The sequence below is a fragment of the Ciconia boyciana genome, chromosome 1, assembly GCF_034638445.1.
Source record: "Ciconia boyciana chromosome 1, ASM3463844v1, whole genome shotgun sequence".
In the NCBI taxonomy this organism is placed as follows: Eukaryota; Metazoa; Chordata; class Aves; order Ciconiiformes; family Ciconiidae; genus Ciconia; species Ciconia boyciana.
In genome coordinates this window covers 123,055,159-123,073,653 of record NC_132934.1, presented here as the reverse complement: position 1 = coordinate 123,073,653, position 18,495 = coordinate 123,055,159, and the positions used below count along the sequence as shown (strand labels likewise).

General features: G+C 43.5%; 1 protein-coding gene across 4 annotated transcripts in view; it reads left to right on the top strand.

Moving 5' to 3' along the window:
* Positions 1-7,673: 7,673 nt before the first annotated feature.
* LOC140644619 (ICOS ligand-like) overlaps positions 7,674-18,495 on the top strand; it is a 36,995-nt gene continuing 26,173 nt past the window's right edge. For 2 of the 4 annotated variants that reach the window (XR_012039813.1, XM_072847642.1), the window contains exons 1-2: positions 7,674-7,800; positions 10,256-10,404. The gene's annotated coding sequence lies outside the window, so the exon portion shown is untranslated. Of the gene's footprint in view, positions 7,801-8,561; positions 8,732-10,255; positions 10,405-18,495 lie in introns of all 4 variants that reach the window. The other 2 variants (XM_072847650.1, XM_072847657.1) reach the window with 2 other exon arrangements.

Genomic DNA, 18,495 nt, shown 5'->3' with positions numbered 1-18,495 from the left:
TTACTGCCAAGACAGCACATACTTGTTTCGCCCTCTTGAGATGCTGCTCCCTGCAGGTTGGCAGAACACCGGCAACTTAATTACACAGGCAGTTATTAGAGTCTGCCTGAACTTTCACACTAGGAAAAATTGTGCTTCCTCTCACGAGACTTAGCTAAAAATCAATACTTTGTTTCTAGGTGAAGGCCAGAGAGAGCTGGAGACATGCCACTATATGCTTCCCCAGTCATGAAGTCTGTGCTCACCCTGCTCTTGTAGTCACACGCTCAGAGAGGTATTGGGCTATAAGGGCCTTTGGACACTCACAGCATAGCAGCTGTTGCCAAACTAAACAATTTTCCCGCTATTAGACCAATTTCTGATAGGTCAGGGATAAAGGACTGCAGATAGCATCTGCAAAATGGGCACTTTAATTGCTGCTAGTATTCACAGAGTATAACCTTCCAGAAACAAAAAGCCCTCTGCAAAAAACCAGCAAGAGCGGCTGGAAATGCAGTACTATATTCAGCAAAGCTCAAATTTCATCAAGATCAGAAATGGGAGTTCCTTTTGCCCTGGGACTGGAGCACCCTGCAGAGGAGGGGAGTGCTCCCGCCACAGCCACTGCAAGAGCAGGAGCTGCACTGGGTAAGGAGCTAGACCAGGACATTTTGTCTCGACACATGCTAACAGTTCAGTCAACCCTGGAAAGTATCTCTCCTTTAGAGAGGGAATGAACCAATCAAAGAAAAAAAGATTTGTGTGCCTTAAGAAAAGCATTATGATTAATTTAGCCCTGCTTTGCACAAGGGAAACAAAGCTTGGGGACACTCTAGCCACGGTGGCTGTCAGGAGTTGTGCAAGACACAGATGGCAGACAGGTCTTAAGGTTGTCATGCAGACTTAGATCATGGGGCAGGGCAGAAAACAGATTTAGAAGAAAGCAGAGCCAACAGTCTTCCTGGAAAGCAGCCTAAAGCCTGAACTGTAGGAATGCCCAGGCAACTTCTCTGCCACGGCAGAGAGTGGCAAACTGAACTCATGCATTTTATATACCCAAAAATGAGGCCTATAGGAGGAGTGTCACTCATGGAGGGTTGCATTCTTGGGTGCAACCATTTCATTGCTTTGAGGTGTGCCAGAGATGAAATGGCACAAAATGAGCGCAGAGAGATGAAACGCAACAAAAAGCTTTTTCACTGAATTGTTCAGAGGGCTGCAAAGGTGGGGGGAAGGCAGCACCAGGAAAGCTCAGAAGATCAATATACGGGGGCAGGGGGGTGAGTCAAGTGCACGATGACAGTTTGCTTACCACAAGGATCTGCCAAGCACCAACCTCTTGCTGCAGCAAGAGCAGGTGTCCTTGCCCAGCTTACTCAGTCCCTCCCCTGCTCAGCTAACCAGGCAGGCCGACCCATGTCATTTTGTCTCGTTTGGAGAACAGGAGGCTGAGGGATGACCTCATGGCTCTCTACAGCTTCCTGAGGAGGGGAAGTGGAGATGGAGGTGCTGAGCTCTTCTCCCTGGTATCCAGTGATAGGATGCATGGGAATGGTTCAAAGCTGCATTAGGGAATAGGCTCCCCAGGGAAGTGGGTACAGCACCAAGCCTGTCAGAGTTCAAGAAGCATCTGGGCAACACTCTTAGTCATATGGTTTAGTTTTAGGTAGCCCTGTGAAGAGCAGGGAGTTGGACTCGATGATCCTTATGGGTCCCTTCCAACTTGAGATATTCTATGAGTCTAGAGGAGTTTCAGACTGGACATTAGGAAACATTTCTTTACCAAGAGGGTGGTCAAACACTGGAACAGGCTTCCTAGATAGGTACTCAATGCCCCAAGCCTGTCAGTGTTTAAGAGGCACTCGGACAATGCCCCTAATAACATGCTTTGACTTTTGGTCAGCCCTGAAGTGGTCAGGCAGTTGGACTAGATGGTCCTTGTAGGTCCCTTCCAACTGAACTATTCCATTCTATGTCTCGCTTGTGCTGGGAGGAAAGCAGAGATGCATGGAGCAACTTATGCTTTCAATGCCTCCCAATGCTTGCTGCTATTCCCTAGGAAAGCCCAGAAGCCTCATGGCAAATACAATCACGAACGTGTTTGCAGAAAAAGCATGAATCCTCCCTACTCAGTGTCTGAGATCCTGAGCGCTTGGGCAGCCACCCACTACAGGGTATTCTGAAAAAAGGGAAAAATTACTTCAGAGAGGAACAAGCAGCTCATCCATCAGCCTGGAAGCTTTGTTGTTTAAGGAATCAGACTGACAAAAGTAGCAAGAGATCAGCTTTGCTCTCATTCCTCTCTCACAGTCAAGCTGAATTCTTGTTCCTGTTTCTGCATGCACATTTAGGTCATTAGGCCTCAGCCATGTATTCGTATTTCCTGCCAAGTATCTCCTATTGCCAGGACTTAAAAGAACATTTCTCATCTTGGACAGCAACACTGCTGACTGTTGCCTCTTCATTTGCAAATGAACATACTTCTTCAATTTTTACTACTCTAGTTGCACCATTAAAGGATCTCAGCAGTTGCTCAAATGGTTTGAAAGCCAACATGAGCACTCATTATTTCTTCATATCCCTGTGTCTGCCTTCATTCTGGGGTAAGAGTCCTAGCCACGTAACATGAACGGACTGTGTTACCTCAAATGAGCAGAAACAAGTGAAACCAGTCACAACCAGGAATGCTTCTCACAGACTGGAAAACCTCAGTCTACAGCCAAATCCAATATGGCAATTAAAGTACACAGATCTCAAGTTCTCGCCAGTCTGGTGTAAACAGTCTTTTTGTTTCCACCTGGACTGACGAAGGAATAAGGTTTAGCAAAATGAAGTAGAGAAGACTAGCATGGCAAGCTACAGCTACTGCTGGTCTATACTGCCTTACCCACAAGAAAACTTGCTGTCTTCTGCTCAGAATGACAAATGAAGTGGAGTTTGCACTTTCCTTCTGAAGTGAGCCTGATTAAGGCTGTTTGTATTATTTGGTTCATCTGATAACAAAAGGGGAGTGGGGAGAAGAGAAAAACTCACATTTATTGATGACACCAAGTAAGGTCATCAGTATTAACGATTAGTGATGCATAACAGTCAAAAAAAATGCGTGGCTCACTTTTTTGGAGTACTCTGCCAGCAGCATCAGAAGCCATTCTGACTATAAACACAAGCGGAGGGAGAAATACAACTAAAAAGGAACATCGCAAGGTTACAACATGCTAACATAGCACCAAAGGAAATTACACAGGTCTCTTGTCCAGTCTACAGCAGTACTTAGCTGAATCCAAATTTATATTCCAGATACTGGAGAATAAGCTATATAAACACTCCCTTCTTCCATCCGCTCACCTATATGTGGTGAAAACAGTCTGGCTTTGACTTTGGAAAGCATTCGATTCACAGTGTTTGAATTAGCAGATGTGTAGGCAACTGTGTTTTGTGACAAAGCTAGGAAGTTGTCTAAAGTGGATTGCTGTGTTCTGCGGAAAAGGAGATTGTATTTTGCTTCTGTTGGAAGCCTTTCAGCAAACATGCAGGATACAGCAAATTGGGGGGGGGTGCGCGGGGAGAGAAGAGGAAAAGAAAGCACATTTAAACAACCTAAAAGCAGCATGAAAAAGCTACTAATCATTTGAACACTTCCAAACACTGAAGTGAGTGGCCCCAGGGACTGAAAACCAACAAGGCATTAGGCAGTGGTCTTTAGTACGTGAATAAGCCTAAGGATTTGATGTCAGCTTGGTAGCTTGTCTCAACATAATTGTGGTCTGTGTTCAGTCCATCCCAATGAGTAGGAAGAAAGAAAAAAAACACCAAGAGGCCTGCATGGATGAACAAGGAGCTCCCAGCAAAACTCAAAACACAAAAAGGAAGCATACAGAGGGTGGAAGCAAGGGTGAGTAACCTGGAAGGAATAGAGAGACACTGTCCAAGCATGCAGAAACATGGTTAAGAAAGCCAAAGTCCACCTGGAATTGGATCCAGTCAGGGATGTCAAAGACAACAAGAAAGGCTTCTATACATACATAGGAGACAAAAGAAAGGGAAGGCTAAGGAAAATGTGGGCCCACTGCTGAAGGAAACAGGGGACCTGGTTACACAGGACATGGAAAAGGCTGAGATACTGAGTGCCGCCTTTGCCTCAGTCTTTACTAGCAAGACAGGCCTTCTAGAATCCCAGGTCCCAGGGACCAGGGGCATGTCTGGAGGTGCGGCTGATACACCAGAGGGTCACGCTGCCATCCAGAGGGACCCTTGACCAGATGGAAAAATGGTCTGCCAGGAACCTCATGAAGTTCAACAAGGAGAAGTGCAAAGTCCTGCACACAGGGAGGAACAACCCCATGTACCAGTACATGCTGGGGATCACCCAGCTTGAAAGCAGCTTTGCAGAAAGGACCCTGGGGGTGTGCCGGTGGGTAACAAGTTGAACATGAGACAGCAATGTGCCCTGGTGGCAAAGACGACTAATGGCATCCTGGGCTGCATTAAGCAAAGTATTGCCAGCAGGTGGAGGGAGGTGATCCTTCCCCTCTCCTCAGCACTGGTGAGGCCCAACCTGGAGTGCTGGATCCAGTTCTGGGCTCCCCAGTACAAGAGAGATATGAATCTACTTGAGAGAGTGCAATGAAGGGCCACAAAGATGATGAAGAGACTAGAGTATTTCTTCTGTGAGGAAAGGCTGAGAGAGCTGGAACTGTTCAGCCTGGAGAAGAGAAAGCTCAGGTGCGATCTCATCAATGTACATAAATACCTCAAGGGACACTGCAAACAGGACAGAGCCAGGCTCTCTTCAGTAGTGTCCAGTGACAGAACCAGAGGCAATGGGGACAAACAAACACGGAAGGCTCTGTCTGAAGATCAAGCAGATAGCCCTGCTTGAGCAGGGGGGTTGGACCAGATGACCTCCAGAGGTCCCTTCCAATCTCAACCATTCTATGATTCTGGGAAAGTTATGGCTGGATTTTGAGAGAACACGAACAAATTGTATAGCCATACCAGCAGCAATCTCCTTCAGGTGACTCAACCAATGCTAAGTTTAACAGGACTATGTTGGAAAAACAGGAAGAGTAGAAAAAAAAAATCATTCGGTCTTTTATCTGTCAAGATAAACAATTATAAGCCAGTATTGCACGGCTGCCAAGTCCTCATTTTATTTCATATTTAACTACACTCAGTGTAGTGCAGTGGAACACTAAGCAGTCACAGTACCTCACTTCTGTCACATGAGCAATTAGCGAGCTTGAAAAAAGCCAAAAGACAACCCCAAACCAAAAAAACAACCACGCACCCCATACATATTGGTGTGGTTTATTCTGGTGAGCAGTCATCACAGATCAGCATGATTTCTTTGTCTTTATCACCAAAAATCAAGTTGAGTAATAGCTGTATGGCCATGCCCTCCAGACACACAACCTTTACTTCAGACCATTAGAAGACACATCTGACTCCTGTATTTTTGTACACTGAGCAGTTTTGGAAGAATGCATTAGTAATCCAGATCCACTAGCTCCTCCTGCAAGATGGGAGGACAGCAATAAGGTGAGAAAAGGATGGAAGGGAAGACACAGAGGATACCTAGGCACAAAGCTGGAGTACAGCAGCCTTTCTGTTGTCTTTTTTTTGCTAGATGGTACTTCAATCACCATGCCAGTGCGCTTCAAAGATCAAATGCAAGAAATATGCACAGTATTTAGTGACATAGGACTTTAAAGGGTACGTACTGAAAAAGGCTATTCAAATTACTGGACACACTGAGGAATTACCTCAGCTGATGGTTTAAATTTAGTCTGGGCTACAGAATACCTTAGAGACCTGTTCCAACCACATACAGAAGGAATTAGCATATGAAGCATTAAGGATACACTTTCAAATTCTTGGTTACAGAGTGATTTTCTTTTACTTGGAGTTGGACATAGCATCTGTGAGTCAGATTCCAACAGTTGTGTTAACTTGGACAATACTTCCGCTTTGATGCAAGAGGAGCTCTTAGAGTAGTATCCTATCAAGAAATGAGCTTTCAGAAGAGCACAGGGGAAAAAAAAAAAACCACTAATACATCTTTCTCATTACACTAGTGCGGCCGTAGATGGTTTTGGTACTTCATCACGAATTTTAGTCTTGGAAACCTTCCACTTTTGTGCTTCAGTGCCAGACAGAGAATAACTTCTACAAAATCAGAAGTATTTTCCTCTGCGCTGTCTTACCACTTATCCAATGTGAGTTGCATCAGGCATTCAAAGCTTTCCAAAAGTGAAGTGCCTCAGGAAATACTCAGGATCATCACTGTCACAGGAGAGAATGAGCAATTCCATTACAGCATCATTTGAGTGAGAAACTGTGTGTTGCTGAAATACTTACCATGAAGCTGACATTTATCAAGTGTTACTTCTCAAACCATTAAATAGAGTATGGGAGTTTTGTTTGTTTTCTAGCATAATGAGACATGATTTCCTAGAGTTTCTTCAATTATTTAACTTCTGGCTTAATACTAAAAAATTCAGACTTAAAGTTTAAGCAATTTTTTTTGTATACAAGTGTTACATACCAATATTTAAATTCATCCAGCATGATGAAGTAGCTACCTCTCTGCTTAACCCAAGCAGAGGAGGAGTTGAGATGAATAAGAACAGTGTTTGGAATACCAATTGGTATGTCTTTTATGGCATGTTTATATAATGAAAAGTTCAACACTAACAGTGCATTATAGGTGTATACACACACACACTTCTGAAAATAAACAACGGGAGATGTCAGAAGGATTCAATTCAATGCAAGAGAGACTACCCAGAAACTGGTAGTTTAAAGATGAGAGTTGAACAGAATCCACCTGATATATTTTTCCATTTCTGATGTATGAGTGCCGAGTCATGCAATTATGCAACTACGCATAACAAAACTCCAATGAAGCAATGACCGTGCTAGCAAATGCCCATAGAAAGAAAACTTAAATTCCTTTATGAAATGACATAGCAGAACATGCCAGGCACCCACACAAGTCAACAGCTCAGCAAGATGCAAGCAATTGCTCTCTCAAGGAGAAAGAGAAAGGCTTCTACCACAGCTGGCTGAAAACATAAGGGGTAAACATTGCTCAGTACCTGCACATCAAAAGCAGAGAGCCAGTGAAACAACAGTGCTTGATTGCAGAGCAAATAAGAGAGACAGAGCTTTTTTGACAATGTAGAGTTTGGAAAGGTATGCTTAGAAACTGCAAGTGGTAGCCTCTGTGTTCAGGTGTATAGGACACTAAATACATGAACGTCAGTTAAAACTAATTGTAAGAAGAGACATATTTATTTTTTTAAAACTAATTTTCTTTTCCTAATGGAAAGAACCAAAGTCTCAAGTACCTGCTTGAGCTAAGAGGCAAGAGTTGTTTCAGAAGCATTACCAAAACCCTTATTCTGAACATCTTCATGTCGCACATTCATGCAAAGAAATGCTTCTTGACAGGGACATATGTTTTATTGGACAAAAAGCAGTTAGTCCTCCTAGAAAGGACGGCAATACCAGGATGTTGCATTATCATAAGCAGCTAAAGTTTGGGAAAAGATGAAGAGTGAAATATTGAACGCTCCTGAGTTTTTACCATTGGTAAAGCGGTAGCTAGTAAGTCCTTATGTCAGCTGAGCACACTATAGTGAGCGTCATCAATAATTCTTTCTATTCCTCAGCTGACCAAGAAACACAGCCCTTGATATCTGAGTCATTGCTCCACATCCTGCCCCGCTTCAGCACTTCCTCATTCAGGGCAGAGGCTCCTTGCAGCAGCACATTTGAATCTCAGCACATTCAGACAGGATACTGAGAGATTCCACATAGGTAAGTAAGAGATCAAGTTTTCTATCTCGTACTAGAAAGTGCTAAAACTGCAGTATCTGGGCTATGCCTTTTTAGCTAAGGTCTTTTACAATTGCTTCAGATGATGTGAACATGGGAAAAAATGAAAAAGAAACAATCCGGGTTTGGTTGTTTAGTTTGTGGGTTTTTTTCTTTGTCATAAGTGGCAGCTTGCTGGAAAGGAAAAATACAGTTTGAGGGGTTTCCCAGTTAGAACTTTTCAGGTCTGTAATTCCACTCCCCTTTGCTGACTGCCAGCTGGGGTGCACTTAGACTGCAAAATGAGAAGCGAGGCTAAGGCTACCAATAAAACAAAATGCAGCTTTCACCTGACACCCCAAAAGGCATCTCCAACTAATTTACTCACCGAGTACAGTTTTGCATTTATTTCTGTTCTTACATTGTTTTGCTTTTCTTTAGTCATTAAACTGACACACTGGCAGAAGTGACTGAATGGGGAGTTTCAGTTTAGTGAAGTTCAGAGAATGAACACTAGGCTGAAAATAAATAATCACACTTACTGCCTCAAAATGTCAGCTGAGTAAGAGAAAAGGCTCAGACAAGACATTCAGCATACAGTCACACCAGAAATGAAACCCTGGGTAACTTTTCATGTTCTGAATGGTCACTGTTTACAAACTGACAGTGTGTAACAGCAGCTAAAAACCCCTGTAGGAGGAAGGTAAGAAGTCCCATTGTACTGAGCAGTGCACACACAAAGTCAGTGCTGCACAAACCCCAAGGTCTCTGTTTGCAGCTAGGGAAGAAATCAAGTGCAAGAGTGAAAAGACAAGAAAGAGGGCAAGCAACCGCATCAGAGGATTTGCCCAAGTCGTGAGTCACCATGACAAGTGTTTGTGGACTTTGAAAAAGAAGGTAACAAGATACTGTTGGACAAGCAGGTTTTGGACAAGTAAGTTTCAGATGAACTTGTTGCCTTTGAGTTTTGGTGAAAGGTTTTTATAAGATGAATTAAAAAAAAAAACCCACAACCACAGAGGTACATACCAGTCCATAGAGCAGGGCCTTTAAAAAAACTTTTCCATTTTAAAAATCTATTTTTATTCTTGATGGCTTGTCCCTTCTTCAGAAGCAACTGTACCCACCAAGGTAATGCAGGGAGAGAGGAGGGTAGAAGAGAATCACCTGAGAAAAGTACAAAGCAACTGATGTCACAAAGCCCAATTTCTCGCACCTCTGTGAAAACTTGGAATTCAGGCTCCTCAAGAGCCAGCTCATACCAGATGATTTTGCCTTTTTGAAGACTAAATTGACAGAACTATTTCACCAGTTTACTAAAACTTAATCCTGAGTGAGCAGTGAAACCACACGGCTATAGATTTCAGTTCTCATGAAATCAAAAATCTTGCTATTGTTTTGAGTTTAACTTGATAATACAAAGGTAAGCAATGTAAAGGCAGAGATCACCACAGATTTTTCCTTCTAGAGAAATTAATTGGTTATTTCTAGAAAGGGAGAGGAGGTGGTAGGAAATTTTCATCTCCAAGCCCTCTTCCTGTAATGCAGACCAGGCCACTGAAATATTTACCATGATGAGTACTACAAAAAAGTTTCCAATATGCTGTCTCCAGTTATGAAAGTCCTAAAACAAGACTGCATTGATATATACTACATTCAAGGGAGATCTTTTGGTGAAAGTCACCACTTCTTGACATTTTGTCTGCCAGAGAAGCCATTTGGGGGGGGGGGGGGGGAGCCTGGGGAAACATTTTACTCTTCAAAAGAAAATAAAACTATATATTATTAAAAAAAGAAAAAACAACCACACACAGAGTGCAGTCAACTCTTTAGGGGGCTTGTTGGCTTTTTCCCACCTTATCATTGTAGATGGCATCTACAGCTTACTGCTAGCACAAGACAGACATGGACCTGTTGGAGCAGGTTCAGAGGAGGTCCACAAAAATGGTCAGTGGGCTGGAGCACCTCTCCTGTGAGGACAGGCTGAGAGAGTTGGGGTTGTTCAGCCTGGAGAAGAGAAGGCTCTGAGGAGACCTTATTGCAGCCTTTCAGTACTTAAAGGGGGCCTTGTAAGAATGATGGGGACAGACTTTTTACCAGGGCCTGTAGCAACAGGACAAGGAGCAATGGCTTTAAACTGAAAGAGGGTAGATTCAGACTGGACATAAAGATATTCTTTATGATGAGGGCGGTGAGACACTGGAACGGGTTGCCCAGAGAAGCTGTGAATGCCCCATCATTGGAAGTGTTCAAGGTCAGGTCAGACAGGGATTTAAGCAACCTGATCTAGTTGAAGATGTCCCTGCCCATGGCAAGGGGGTTGGACTAGATCTTTAAAAGGTCCCTTCCAACCCATTCTATGCTTTTATGATTAGTATTTAAGAATCCTTTGAAAAAGTTGAGCTAGTTTCTGTCTCTTACACCACCAGTTACATTCCTTTTCTGAACTGTATTACAGCCTTCCCTCCCACTCAGGACGAGGCACCTATAGAGCCAACCACCCCTGTGGAAGCTGAACATTCCTAAACATACACAGAAGGTGGCAGTCCAGTCCAGGCAACAGGACACGGCAGGCACATGCCAATGGACAGAGCTTTGATTCAACAGGTGAGAGAAAGGAGGAGAGGAAAAAAGCCTCTGAACAAGGAGATACTTCTATGCCATAGTCCCTTAAATATACATACACACACATACTGAATGCAAATATGTACTCAGTTAAATATCTCATTGAACACTGACAATTTTCAGAGGTATGTGGGGATGTATATACATTGCAGATGTATCTACAGTCAGATTTTTCAAAGCAGCCTGAGCCTCAGAGACTTCCAGTCATTGATTTCAGTTCACATCTGCCCGTATGACTTTAAGACAGCACCTCAGCACCTTCAGGCACATCTTAACCGCGTGGCAAGACGTGGTGCAAAGGTGCCTGCGCTGAGTCTGGAGAAGTGCCCCTGCCTCCGTGCAGTGCTGCCCAGGCACGAATTCCCTGTGTTGATGGGGAGTTACTAATGCAGGTCCCCACCACACTCACAGGACTCTGCTGCTCCTGGCCTGGGAGAGGAGCTCAGATCAGCATGGCACCTGGCTGCGTGGGCACCCTCGGCTGCTCAGCCCTGGCCTGAGGCACCCATAGCACCTATGGTAGATAGCGAGGCATACCAGAACTCACACTGGCTTAGGTTTTTAACTGGGTTTATTGCTGGGGGGGGAGAAAGGAGAGGTTGGTTTTGATGACGGGGTTTTTGGTTTTGTTTGGGTATTCTTCTCTAAGTTTTCCTTTTCCTTCCTGCTCACATAGAGTACTGAACAAATAAAACTACAGCCACCTTCAGCATCACTAAAAGGAATCTATTTTATGGCTGTAGTTAATTCCAGATTTGGTTGTTCTCTCAGCTGCCTATTGTCTCTGTATTTTCTTTTTTCTAAACTCAGATTCCAACCACCAGACTTTTCTACCAGTCCACCCCCCTATGCTAGTTGCTAAAGTCATCTGTAACACAATAAAATAAATTGCTGGTACTAGGACAGCATCTTCATGGAGGTGCCGAATAAGCCTGAAGGAAGAAAATGTGTAGCCCTTAGTCGTTATCTGTTTCAAGATGCCTGCTGAGTAAGGAAGGAGGGGTAAAGAAAGTTAAGAAAAAAAAAAAAATCACAAAGTAGAGAAAATATAACCTATTCTAGAAGGACTAGAATATATACGAGTCCTAAACTGTAGAAGTCTCCTTGTGCCTATCAACCCTATGAATGCAGATTGCTCAGAACAACTCTTCCTCTCCAGCATGACAGTTTAAGAACAATAAATACATAGCTAGCTCAAGGACTCCAAGCTAGACACTTTCCAGGCATGGAAGACTTGCTTTGACTTCATGCATGTTAAGTTATGCAACTTCTTACAAGGGATGTGACCACACTCTAAGTTCAGTTAAGATTTCCTAACATCCCAGAGCCAACTGTCTTAAAGCCATACTGTTTTCAATCCCCCCATCTGTGGGTTACCACTTTTTGGTTTTGCTTTTAAAGCAACCACAGGAAAAAAATTCCCTTGTGCAGAGCAGAAAAGCTCAACCCACCACAGCTTTTCTAGTTAAAGCATAATGGCACCTTTGGCAACAGATACTACTTCAGTTCAGCCACTGTCTCAGAGTGTCCACCTCCTTGCAGGTGGGTGTGGGAGGGAAGCCCTTGAACCCACGATGTCAGCTTCCTGCCTTGCTAAGCTTTGTGCATAAACTCTAGCAAGTGTTGCCTGTGTATGATTTGCTTTACCACATCCTCTGGACCTTTTACTCTTAGTGTAAGTGAAGGTGGCTCAACTATGCCCTTTCAGCAAGAGACTTGCTCTGTTAGCAGACAGGACAATGCATGAGCAAGTCTTCAAGAGAAGTAAAATGCCATTTGCACAGATCTACAAAAGCATCAAGAGCTAACACCAAAACCTATGACTACAGCATTCATATAGCAATATACCCCTGGAAAGCAGAATTATTCAACACACCCAGGCACCCAGTCCACCTACTGAGCACAGCAGGCATTAACACAGCATAACAGTTAAGAGCACTCGGTAGCAGCCTGAAAGAGAGCACCTGCAGTGGATGAAATCACAGGACTTAGTGTCATTTGCAAGGATTCGTCCCAAGTATTTTAGTTTTGGTTACTGCAGTTTATCAAAGTTTCACTCTGAATTCACTTTTGTTCTATAAACAAGGAGTGCTGGTGAGTGGTTGTAATATAGCTTTTGCTTGGTGTAGTTGAAGAACGCAACTTTAACGAAGAGTGGGGAGGGTGGAGAAAACAGGCAAATTATTCATCCAGAGAACATCAGTTTCTTTAATTTTTAAAATTATTTCTACAACTTAGTTTTGCATGCAGGTATTTTCCTCTCATGCTTCCTTGTGCATATATTATTGTGCAGTTTTCTGTGTTATTTTATTTCACTTACAACTTCCTTGCAAGGCCGCTGGAAAGACTAGGCGCAATGAGATGAAGGAGACTGCTATTTGCTTGATTTCCCCTCACCCCTCAGTTTATGAATAAAGTTAGTTTGCTAGTTGTAGAGTCCAAATGTATTTCAACCAAGTGCATTTGAAGTATAATCTCTTCAGCTCTGGCTTCCCAGATGTTATTTCCCAATATCCAAGTTTCCCTGTGTTCTACATTGCCTTGTGCTTAAGTTCTGAACCAGAAGTTTTTTGTAAAAGCAAACTTGCTTTCTGCTCCTTTCTCAGTAGCCTTGCCAGAGCAAGGTCAACTGTCACCACAGTTAGAGAGCTATCTGAGCTATAGCCAAGCAGATCCTTGCCATCATTTCCGAAAAGAGGATTATTTATTTTGACATCAGGAAAGGGAAGAACATCCAGAATGCCCTACATTTCCCTTGCTGAGGCAGTCCAGCTTAAACTTGGCTGTTCTTTGAAAAGAGTAGACTTACGGGGTCTATAGGGAGTTGCTGCATTTTGCCTTCTCCATCCTTGCATGCATGCAAACTGGCTATTGTGTATATCTGCAGACTCAGCATGTTCCAGCTACACAGCTTTGGAGGAGCTGGTGTTGTCTTTTTGTTCCCTGGTACAGCAAACAAACAGTGCAAACAACACTGAACTGCACCCAAAACACACTTATCTTGCAGTTACTGTCTCTTGCAGTTACCATGAACTCTTACTTCCTGAAAGGTGACAATTTCCTCTTACCCAAATGCACTTTACTGTCCAGAGAAAGACATATCTCAAATAGCTATGATGAAGTGATCTGCCCAATAGCCACATTCTGCCTCTTCACCCACCAGAAACACACATTTGGGACTTCCAAAGGGGAAAAAAAAAAAAAAAAAAAAAAGAGATGCCCAGAAGCATTTGTGAAACCTAAGAGGTGAGAGGAGATGGCAGCAGGGAGTGCTACCACTTTTCCAGCTCTACTGCATATCCAGCAAGGGCCATTCCATGGTTAATTCACTCCCATGCACTCCTCACTCAATCACCCATAGCAATGCTTCTGACTACTCAGGCTGCAAGCTGAGTTTTCCTTCCAGCTGGCAGAATTACAGCTAGTTAGCAGTACTGCAGCCAGGTGCCTGGGGCAAGACAGTGTTTGGCACAGGCTAATCCCACTCTAACTGCTGCCTACTCTGACTCCTGCACTGCCACTCACTGCTCATCTGTTGGCAAAATGCACAGTGGTGGCTTAAAAGCTGGCTCAGACATCTGCACATCCTGCAGCAACTACATTGGGGCTATATTTCCAAGAGATTTTTGAATGCAGAGCATGACCCTGTAGGAATTTGAGGCCCCTTTGTGCTAGGATCTATAGAGTAGAATCTATTAGAGCTTCTACTGTCTCCTATATCAAAATTTATATTATTTTACAGATTGATTTTTTTTGTTTGGGATGAGGAAGGAATCTTTCCTGACAAGAAAGACTGTAACAACGTGCAGCTGAGAGGATGGGAATGAGCGCTCCCTGGGGTGCCTGTGTTGTGCTGCATCTCTTGTATTTTCCAAGTCCTCTGCTGGGAGAGAGGGAGGAAAAACATTTTAAAAACTTTGAGGCTAAAAGGTTTCCCTGGAAAGGTCTCCTCTGCAAGACAGGCTGGGAAATAGCTGTGCCAAGCTAGAGAGTCAGGGGTCAGCATTTTATCTGTGACTAAAACTCATGTAAGTCCCTATACTATAACACTCATTTTACTACTTCCTCCCCCATTTCTTCACTCCTCACAAAGGAATGAAGCAGAAAAAGAATGCGTTCATTTGTACTAGAGCATTGTCATCCACCCAATAAGTATACTCTGGGGAAACCTAACTCCATAAACAGCTCTTGGGCCCACAGTTAGGGTCCATTAAGGCCAAGGAGAGCAGCAGTGCCTTGCTGAGCACAGGTTCCTTTTATGGCACCAGGATGTGGCTGCACTAGCATCTGGATGAAGCCTTAACATTCTCAAACCAAAAGCAAAATACCCAGTTAAAGAGCTAGCAGGGTTGTATGGCAGGTCTGGCTGGGGGATCTTTGAATTTCCTCATGGGAAACTTCTGTCCTCAAAGGTTATCCTCCACAATTAATTTCACCCTTTGAGTACCTCAACTACAGCTGCAAGTTTCATGGTGGTCATGGTATGAAGCCACTATATTAATTTACATGTGTCTTCTGCATACTGCTTTCACAGCTGAAGTTGCACATCTTGATTCAGATGCAAAGTGACATGCACAAGCTGATGTAAGTCAGTGCAACTCTACTGGCTTGACACGGTTGGCAGTGTGGCCCTACCTCACCCCAGCTACAGATCCTCAGAAGACTGGAGAGAAGGACCTAAGTTCGGATAGCCTTGATTAAAATTCAGTTTTATTGTTTTGGTTCCCATTTTCCCTTACTTTTCTTGTGCATTGAGAGAGGAATAAACAAGTTTCTACCCAGAAATAGTCCTTGTGTCAAGAGTCATCTCCAGGGGGTGTAAAAGTGCTACTTCAGCTCCAATCCTCCTTGCATTTGCAGCCCATAGTACAGGAGATTTTGGGGTGGAGCAGGTGTAAGAAATAGGGCACAGCTGAGGTAACACAAGTCATGGCTAAGACCACCATCAGCTCACTACCAGCAAGGTGCAGATCAGAGACAGCCCATGACTTACCCCATTTAGGCCAGGGCAACTATTTCACCTCAGGTGGCTCCAAGGGCTGCAAGGCTGCAAAGCTATTCCTCAGACATTTTGCCTCCCCTGAACAACTGCTTAGAAATAGGGTTGCTTCAGTTCCTAAAACCTCTGCATTCCACTTCAGAGCTGCTCTAAGGAGTTGACTATCCTCCAGCTGCCACCTCAACTTAATCTCCCAAATGACTGTTTACAGCTTGAATGAAGGATTATGAAAGACCAATATGTAGCACTCTTAGTTCAGTCCTCTAAATAAACAGTCCTAGAAGTGCCAAGGTCAGCTTTGAGGTCCTCAAAATCTGAGGCATTGTAAGATAAATAACTAATCAAGCTCTTCAAATCCCATCTGGTAGTAGGACAGGGATGTAAGGGCTTTGAACTGCAGGCATGAGATCAGCATGTTAACATCTAGAGAAGATTTCCGTAAGTGCTCAGAGGAAGTGCTTCAAAACTAGGCCATTTAAAGTTTACATAGTTTGAGTGCTTTCTACAAATGATTTCTCCCTTGTGTTCAACCCATAAGCTTCTACTTTGTTTAACTGTTATCGGTTAAAGTACAGTACCAATCATACCTAATAATTGCTAGTTAACTCTCCACAAAGGTGTCAGCAAGGGGAGGGGGAAAAAAAAAAAAAAAAGAGAGCGTGTTCCATTACATGTTCTCACAGACATTTGTGTCTACAAAAAGGGCAGCCATAATGTTTAATGCCATTTAATAGTGCTCTAAGATCCAAACAAAATATTTTGTTTGCCTGCATTATAATGAGTCATCAAGATAGTTTACTGACAGCTGCCAGTAAACTAAGTACAATGCCATATCAATTAGCACTTTGTACTTTCCTATCTGAGGACATCACATCCCTTTTCCTGCAAGAGTTAGGTATGCAGTAAGTTGCACAGCAAGTCCCATTAAACACTCTTCTCCCCACTTCCCCAACTGAAATTACAAGATGCAGTAGGTAATCTCCACATTCCCATCATCAAAAGACCAATCAACTTAAGTTCTCATTGAAAGCATCAGCTCTTTTTACTAGTAAGCAAATACAAATGGGAGAAGGAATCCTGTCTTTGCAAATCAAAGTTTCTGTATACTTTTGACTCCAAGCTTAGTAATTTCTGAGGCCCCAAGTCTTGTCATACATTACCACAAATACTCAGAACTCAGGCTTTGGCCACGTCCAAAAGATGTGTTTTCATGAAGTGTTAGTGACAAGAGAGGATGTGGATTCAGGCAGCCCAGCTGTGGGAAGCAGGGGTGACTCTGGGAGCACACCTCTTCTCAGCAGTAGCAGGAAGACTCTCTCAGTCGCTACATCTATCAAGACTAAAGGCAAGTGGCATATCACAGCAGCAAAAATCGTCCTGGCTACAGCTTTGTTAGATGTCTCCCTAGAAGTGTCTACTTCCCTAGAATCTGATGGCAAAGCAGAAAATCAATCATTTACTCTAGCAGTAACAGCTGTGCATTGAATAATATTGTGTTTTAGGAAGGTTTGACTGTATCAGAAAAACACTCGTAAGTACTTTGAGACATGCAAGACTTGGACAACCCTTCGATCCTAACAAAATATCCACAGCATACTACAAGGTGCCAGAGAACCTAGCCACATATGGTCCTGCCTCTATATTCTGCATATAAGTATACTTTAAAGTATTTGGCCTATGATTTTAAATGCATCTTCTGCAAGAACTGAATAAAGGAAAGTAGTCTTTTTAAAAAAAGTATAACAAGAGTTTTTAGTTAGAGAAACCCAAAGACAAACAATGATCTCTCACATATACAGAAACCCTTACAATAGCTTCAGCTGGTATTTTACATGTCTTGCTCTCACTTACAGAAAGCAGGACTATTCACTGATGTTTACAGTTCTCAACGTGTACAATATGACAGAAAGCTATGATCTTGTCTCCATCTCCGATTTGGGTAAATATGCACCTTAAGAGATCACTAAAGCAGAGACTATCAGAAGAGCTTGAGAGTAAACAGTTTAAGAGTTACCACAAACTAGGATGTCCAATGTTTATGTCATGGCTCTAGGATACGTGGACAGAGAAACATTTGAGAAGACTGGCCCTGCAACTACATAGTCATAACCATCTGCTCAGTTATGGGTGGCCTCCCAAATTATATTGGTTCTCTGACATTCTTAGAGCAGATATCCAAGGATGCAGAGTTGTGAGGTGATAATATCACAAGATTTCCACTCATGCACATCGTGATTTTTGATATTGCTGGAACAATACAGTGCATCTTTGTGCCCTTTATATTCCAAGGCACATCATGTGCCCAACTAGCAGTTTGCTGCTGTACCACACACTTAATGGCATTTCCAAAATCAGTGGTACAGACCTAATCACTGCAACGCTCCAACCCACATATTCCTGGATTTCCAAAGAACAGTTATTATCTAGGTGATGCAAAGCCTCATCACTTGTGCACAACTCCAGCCAAGAGCTTGAAGGGTGCCAAAACAGATGTGCCACTGGCACCTGCTACTGTGCAGAAGAGCTTTTATCTTTTTTATGGCACTGTAGAGACCAAACCAGCTCCTCCAGCTACCCCAGAGCTACTAGATCACCACCAGTAGAGCTGCAGCCTGTTCAGCCCTTGCAGAAGGAGCTACCGGGCCTGGATCATCCTAGGGGAAAAAACCCTGATGCGAGATGCCATCAGAAGGTATTTCACAGGGTATTAGTCAATGGAAAGGAAAGAGCAGGCATTCAAGGGAGGTAAGTGTGCATGGTGGGAGCAGGGACATGTCACATGAAGGGTGCTTCAGGTAGAGCACTGTCAGGACTTCTCAACAACACCAGTGAAGCTAAACGTTGCTGTTTTGGGAAGGAAAGGGCTCAGTCACCCCTGCCACTACAGAGCGAAGGGGAGGAGGAAGGGATGGGAAGGGGTAAAGTAAGGTTGCAGAGAAGCTGTCTCCATCTTCTACCACCCTCTCCCTAAACAGCAGCTGCCGATCCTTCCACCTTGGTGGCTGCTGCTTCCTCAGACTCTAGCTGCTCCTTGCAGACCAGTGCCCTAGGCAGCTGCCTCCTGTGCCTGAAGG